At 38.3% G+C, this 7,404-nt stretch overlaps 1 long non-coding RNA gene across 1 annotated transcript; it reads right to left on the reverse strand.

Moving 5' to 3' along the window:
• Nucleotides 1–2,638: 2,638 nt before the first annotated feature.
• On the reverse strand, nt 2,639–5,261 carry LOC147577474 (uncharacterized). The gene is made up of 2 exons (XR_015240333.1): nt 4,926–5,261; nt 2,639–3,296 (listed from the first exon to the last, which is right to left on the reverse strand). It is a non-coding gene; the product is annotated as an uncharacterized LOC147577474 (long non-coding RNA).
• Nucleotides 5,262–7,404: the final 2,143 nt, after the last annotated feature.

The raw sequence follows: 7,404 nt of genomic DNA on the forward strand, positions 1-7,404 counted from the left end.
AATGCAGGAATATAATTTTCCTGGACTCTGCACATGCTATAAAGGAAGATATATTTAGTTGGCAGCACAGTTTATGGTAATTTTGATGATTTACCATCACTTTCTTTTTTGAAAGTTCATCATCCATCTTGAAGCCAGAATGCCTAAAGAAAAGTTGATTCAAATTAGCTTATAATTGAATAGGCAAATTTTTTTTGTGATGATAGCTCTAAGCAGTTTTTCTTTGTGAAGGGGCTCTCAGAAATTTGGTTGGATACTTCAATCTTATAAGGAGGAACCCTCAATCTACTTAATTGGGTAAAGCTTTTTGTAGCTTTGGAAACAGTCAAGTCTATTTCTTACTCTCCTTGGTAAAAAGCTGGAGCTTTGACTGGTACAATTCTTTTTGCTAAGACTCTCAAACATACCTTAAAAATGTAAATTACTGGAGTACTATCAAGGTTTCTTTTTTTAAGTTTTTTTTTTAATGTTTATTCATTTTTGAGAGGGTGAGACAGTGTGAGTGGGGGAGGGGCAGAGAACGAGGAAGACAGAATCAGAAGCAGGCTCCAGGCTCTGAACTGTCAGCACAGAGCCTGACACTGGGGTTCGAACCCACGAATTGTGAGATCATGACCTGAGCAGAAGTTGGACACTTAACCAACTGAGCCACCCAGGTGCCCCTGTCAGGGTTTCTTACTCATGAAAACTGAAGGAATACCCTGAAAGATATGGGGGGGGGGGTGCTATTAGGAATAAATTAATGTTGCCCACATGTCAGCCCTGAGAAAGATGTTAACAGAGTGTTTTACTCATTTTTGATATTGAAGACACTACAGGAAGCAAAATTGGTAAATTTCTCTGCCTCCTCACAGAAGTTATATTCTAGTGGTGGGGAAAGTGAGACAATAGGAAATTATGTAATTAAAATGCAAAGAAAGGCTATAGATAAAAATAAACTAGGGTTGGGGGGGGGAAGAACGTGAACAGTTTTTGTTTTGTCTTGTTTGATCTACAGGTTGTGCTGAGGAAATATTTGAATAAAGACCTGAGGAGGAGAAAAGAATCAGTCATATCGCTACTTGAGGGAGGGGCATTTGGGGAAGAGGGAAAAATAATCCTAAAAGCCAAGAGATAGAAAGAGGTCAGTGTGGTTTGACAGATCTGAGTATCAGAAGATAAGGTTCAAAAGCGTGTGGACAAAGGAGGCAGTGGCAGGTCACCTGAGAGAAGGATCCTCAATTGTATGCAGGGCTATGTGATGCACAAAGGGATATTTTGAAAAACTGAGCACATTTTGATATTACCATAATTGGGGTGGTGCTACTGGCCTTTAATGACTAGGAACATTTATAAAAGTATAGTAGTCTTCAAGATGGTTCCAATCAACAAAGTATTTTTCCACATTTTGTGTGACTTTAAAATGTCTTAGGGATGCCTGGGTGGCTCAGTTGGTTAAGCAGCTGACTCCTTATTTCATCTCAGGTCACGATCTCATGGTTGTGGGATCAAGCCCCGCATGGGGCCCCACGGTTTCTGGTTCACTAACCATGGAGCCTGTTTAAGATTCTCTCTCTCTCCCTCTGCCCCTCCCCAGCTAGTGCATGTGCTTGCCCTGCCCCCCAAAAAGAAAAAAAAAAAGGCCAGGGACTCATTCATGTAGATTTATGTTAACTTCTAAATTCCATTCATAGCAAGCTAGGATATTGTGATCAGCTCTCCACTGAAAACAAGTAAACATCGTGGATAAAATATATTTGAGCAAATTTGGAAATATTTTTTCAAATATTTTTCTGCCCCATACTCTCTTTCCTTGCTTTTTGGAAATTCAATTTCATGTATGTTAGACCACGTGATACTATTCCATAGTCATTGATGCTTCGCTTATTTAAAAACATTTTTTTCTCAGGTTACTTAAATTTGGATGATTTCTGGTAACCTGTCTTGAAGTTTAATGATCCTTTCATTGTTGTATCCAACCCACTGATAAACCTATCAAATAATTTTAGATAACTGTACTTTTCAATCCTAGAAATTCCATTTTTTAAAACTATTATCTCGGGGTGCCTGGGTCGCTCAGTTAAGTGTCCGACTTCAGCTTCGGTCATGATCTTGTGGTTTGTGGGTTCCAGCCCTGTGGTGGGCTCTGTGCCGACAGCTCAGAGCCTGGAGCCTGCTTCAGATTCTGTGTCTCCCTCTCTCTCTGCCCCTCCCTTGCTTGCACTCTGTCTCTCTCAAAAATAAATAAACATTAAAAAAAACTTTAAAACTATTATCTGTATCTCTCTTGAGATTTCCTACCTTTTCATCTATTTTATCTTCTCTTTAATAAGATTCTTAGATACATCTGTCATGGTGATTTTAAAGTCCCTGTATGCTAATTCCAACATCTGTGTTGATTTGTCTTTCTATTGATTTATGACAAAGGCAGTGCTGCAAGTGGGGAAAGGAGGGTTTTTCGGACTGTGGTCAGTAGGGTAGCTATATAAAAAATAATAAATAAAATTAATCCTTACTTCATACCATGCTACAAAATCCATTCTATATGTTTAGATCTGTATGTTCAAAGAAAAACAGTAAGTTTTTGGATGTAACATAGGGAAAAGTCCTTGTAGGCAATGATTTCTTAAGCAGGACAACAAAGGCATGAACCATAAAGGAAGTTTGACAAATCAGACTTTAATAAAAATAACAAAGTTACATTCATTAAAATTTAACAGTAAGATAATTAAAATGCAAGCCACAGGCTAGGGAAAGGTGTTTTTTTTAGCAGTGCTTATAAATGAAAATGGACTCACATTAGAATAAATAAGTCAAGCAGAAAAAGACAAAAAAAAAACAACAGAAAAAAAGACTCAATAGGTGGTTTACTAAAAGAGGATATTCAAATGACTAATAATCACATGAAAAGATGTTCTTTTTCATTAGTCATCAGAGAAGTATAAGTTGAAATCACACAACCACCAAATGTTGGTGAGGGTGTGGAGCAATAAAAACTCATTATACAGCGCTGGTGGGGGTATAAATCTAAAAAACAGTTTGGTACCATCAACTATAACTAACCATAAGCATAACCTATCTCTGGGCTATTCCACTCTTTGATATATATCTCATAGAAATATGTATCTATGTGATACAAATCTATCCATAGATACAAACAACATACAGATACGTATAATAATGTTCCCAGTAATATTATTTGTAATAGCCCCAAACCTGGAAATAACATGAATATCCAGTATCAGTATAAGGGACCAGTCACAAAAGACTCCATATTACATGATTCCATTTTTAGGAAATGTCCACAAAAGGCAAACCTATAAAGACATAAAGTAGAGTTGTGGTTAGGTAGGGCTGGAGAGGACAGGAACATGGTTACAAGGGTGACAGCTAAAGAGTATGGCGTTGTTTTGAGGTGATCAAAATGTTCCAAAATTGTGATGATGATTGTATCTATCTGTGACTGTACTAAAAAACCTATTGTATACTTTAAATGGATGAATCATATGATATAAGAATTATATCTCAATAAATCTGTCACTTAAAAAATAATAGTATAATGCATAAAATGTGTTATATTTGTATAATGGAATTCCTAACAGCATAAAATAATAAAAAAGAGATCTGTTACAAGCAACAACAACATGGCGGAATCTTAATTATAATATAAAGTGAAAGAACCAAATATTATAGAAAACTTAATGGTTAATTCATTTCATTGAAATTCAGAAACAGACAAAACTAATCTATGTATTTGAGGATAAGGCAGTAGTTCTGTCTGGGGAGAAGCTGCCCCTGACTGGGCAGGGGGATGAAGGTGCTAGGAATGGTCTATTTCTTGATTTGGATGGTGGTTGCAAGGGTATATTTGCATTAGTCTTTGAAAATTTACTGAACTGTACATTTATAGTTTGTACACTTTTCTGTATTTCGGACTTTAACAGAAGTTTCTTAGGAAATATTTTCAAAATCCCAGTTGTTCATTAAGTTGTCTTTTTACTATATATTGAAAAAAAGGACGAAAAGAATACATAAATATTTAGTAGGGTTTTTTCTTCTTCTCTCTCTTTTTTTTTTTTGTATATTGGGTTATGGAGAATTTTTATTTTCTTCTATATATTTTTCAGTATTTTCCCAATTATCATAGTGAACATATATTACATTTATCACTAGAAAAAATGCTATAAAAATACAGTTGCCTGACAAACTCCCGTATTACCTTTATTCTAATTTATTAACAATGTAGGAACTTTGGCTTCTGCTTCCAGATAGGAAGCAATTGCCATTTTAGAATAAAGGAGGGTTTGGCTGCTGGTCTGGGGGTTTCTTGGTGGCCTTGCCGACTTCCAGGAACTCACCAGGGGTCATCTAGCAGGGAGGAGGAGCAGAGGTGCAAGTGCAGGGACCCCAAAACTTTGAAAACTAATCTGGACAGGTGATGTCCAGTGAACGTGGTGGGTTCTAGCCCTCGTGTAACCCAAGTCCTTACTGCACAACTGTGGTAGGACCTGGGACAGGGTGCAGGCCAGAAAGCAGCTCTAGCGTCGTGCTGGATAAAGTGAACGATCAATCTAATCATTATAATGTGCATGTTTTTAAGACCGGCAGCTAAGATTTTTTTTTTTTTTTTTTTTTTTACATTTTTAAGAGGTTGTTGAAACAGAGACATATATTCGAGAGATCGTTCCTGGCCTGCAAATCCTAAAATATTTGCTATCTGGCTCTTTACAAGAAAAGTGTGCCAACTCCTTGATTAAGGGACTGTAAGCTAAAGAACTGTAAGGTATTTAAAACGTCACCTAGATTAGCGCTTGCTGGTGAGGAGCTGGGTGTGGAATGCGCCTGCCCGGGGCACTTTCAGTCAGTGGTATCACGAGATGTAGTACTGCCCAGGCTCGTCAGACACAGGAAGTGGGGAATGCGCTAAAGAGAGTATAAAAACTCACCTCTGCGGAATCCAGCCTGGAAGGGGACGGCCAGGTACCGCGGGTCCACACACAGCTGGCTCTTCCTGGCAGGGCGCTTCACAAGGAAGAGCGGCGTTCACTTCACCCTCATTGGATTGCAAAGGAGAAAGCTTCCGGGCTTCTAGAGGGAAAGCATCTTTGTCACTCCCACAGAAGCCAACCGAGCCCCCCGGGAGTTTTCTTTTGCCTTCTCTGTTGTGTGCAGCTGCGCTGCACGGTGGTCCACCCGCTAGACTGGAACTTTTGGAGAAGCGCTGCGGGAGTCCGGCGAACTGCCCAGCGCCTGCGCAGTGGCCGCTGGCGGGCTCCTCTCAACGCGCAGGCTCCGCCAGACGGGGTGGGCGGGTGTGGGGGGTGTGTGGGGGGGGGGCGTCCTTTCCCGGTCCCGGAGGGAGGAGGGAAGCCGAGGCGGAAGGACACGTACCGTGGTTTCAAATTAACAGTTTGAGAATTAGTTATGAACATCATAACGCTTCACCCTTAAATGTTACCGGTAGTTTCACCTGCTCAAAGGACAGTTTCATTTATGTCAGCCTAATATCTATCTAGCGTCTAGGACCAAGGGATTCTCTCGCACCTAGGTTTCTCAACCAGGGCACTACTGACATTTTAGGCAAGATGATTTTTTGTTGGGGGTGTGGGGAGATGAGCTGTCTTGTTCATTGTAGGGTGTTTAGTAGCATCCTTGGCCAATATGCACTAGATGCCAGTAGCAGCCCTCCCTTGCCCCCAGCTGTGACAACTAAAAACGTTTCTAGATGCTGCCAAATGTGTGTAGGGAGAGCCGGGCAAAATCACCCCTACTGAGGACTACTGTCCCATAGGATTACAATACAATGTCTTTAGACAACGTATCTTGAGCTCTAAAGACATAGAGTCGGAATCCGCTAAAGGTTGTTACATTATTATAATTGAATATATATATATATATATATATATATATATATATGTATGTATTTCAGATTCGAATTTCCTCAATGGTCCCCAAACCCCCAAACCTTGCTTACTCTATTGGTGTTTGTAAAATATAAATCCAGGATTTAACAAGGATTACACATCGCTTTTAGTTATTAAGTCTTTTCAGTTCTCTTCAATTTAGAACACTTCCCCAGCCTTTTTTGTTTATTTCTTTTGGCATTGACATGTTTGCAAAGTTCAGACCAGTGGTTTTCCAGAATAGCCTTCAATTTGGGTACTCAGATTGGCTCTTCATTGTAAGAGTCACGTTGAAAAAATTAAAAAAAAATTTTTTTTCTGCAATTCCACCTAGGTGATACTTATATCCAATTATATCCAATTTTATGTTTTCAAAGGTCCATTTAGCTTTTTTAACATTTTATTTTATTTTATTTTATTTTATTTTATTTTATTTTATTTTATTTTATTTTATTTTGAGAGAGAGCAAGCAGAGGAGGGGCAGAGAGAGGGGGGCAAAGTATCCAAAGCAGGCTCCATGCTGACAGCAAAGAGCCTGATGTTGGGCTTGAACCTATGTGAGATCATGACCTGAGCTGAAGTCGGTTACTTAACTGAGCCACCAGGTGCCCCAACATTCAATTTTAAAAAGTATACTTTTCTCCCAGTGATTTGAGGTACCACTTTTATCACATACATAAATTTCCACTTTGTACTTGGGTCTATATTTTCTGGTTTTTTTTCCATTTATCTAATTGTCTACTTGTGTTAATATACCGTTTTAGTTACAGGAAATGTATAATATATAACAGTATCTGGTAGGGCTAGGCCTGTCTTATTACTGGTTTTTTCCCCCCTCTTTTTTTGAATGTTGTCACATATTTATTTTTTCCATATGAACTGTTGAATGTAGATCCATAAAAATACTTTTAAAAATTGCTATCAGTTTGTGATTTTGTATTATTCCATTGAAGAATGAGGTTTACTTTTTCTTTTATTTGCATCCCAGCTTTGTGTCTTTTAGGAAGGCTTTGAAGTTTTTCTCACAGAGGTTTTTCCCATTTCTTGTATTCCTACAGTATTTTTCTTTTTTGTTGTTAATGTATGTGGGGTCAGCTCTTCTATTTTTCACTATAGCTGCTCATTGCTTAAATATATGAAGATATTGATTTTTATATGTAATTTTTACATCTTGCTACCATATTGAATTCCCTATTGCTTCTAGGAGTTTTCCATTGATTCTATTGGAATCTCTATTTCCACTTTCATATAATTGCAGTGATTATTCATTTTAAAGCTCAAATTGCCCATCTTTGGCTCCTGTGTTCATTTGACAACCGCAAATGTCTTGATAGCTTCCTTGCTTTCTGACGCTGTAAAAGTCCCAGTCTCATATTTGAACAGTCTCATTTACTGCTTTAGACCAAAACCAGCCATTTCTCAAAGGAGTCCTCATCACTTTCAGTGAAAATCATATTTGGTGACCACAGTCTATGCACTTAAGAAATATTCATGGCTAAACAGCTTGTTATTACTTTTCAGA

Source organism: Puma concolor, chromosome C2 (genome assembly GCF_028749965.1).
Source record: "Puma concolor isolate L17-30 chromosome C2, mPumCon1.1.hap2, whole genome shotgun sequence".
NCBI classification, from domain to species: Eukaryota; Metazoa; Chordata; class Mammalia; order Carnivora; family Felidae; genus Puma; species Puma concolor.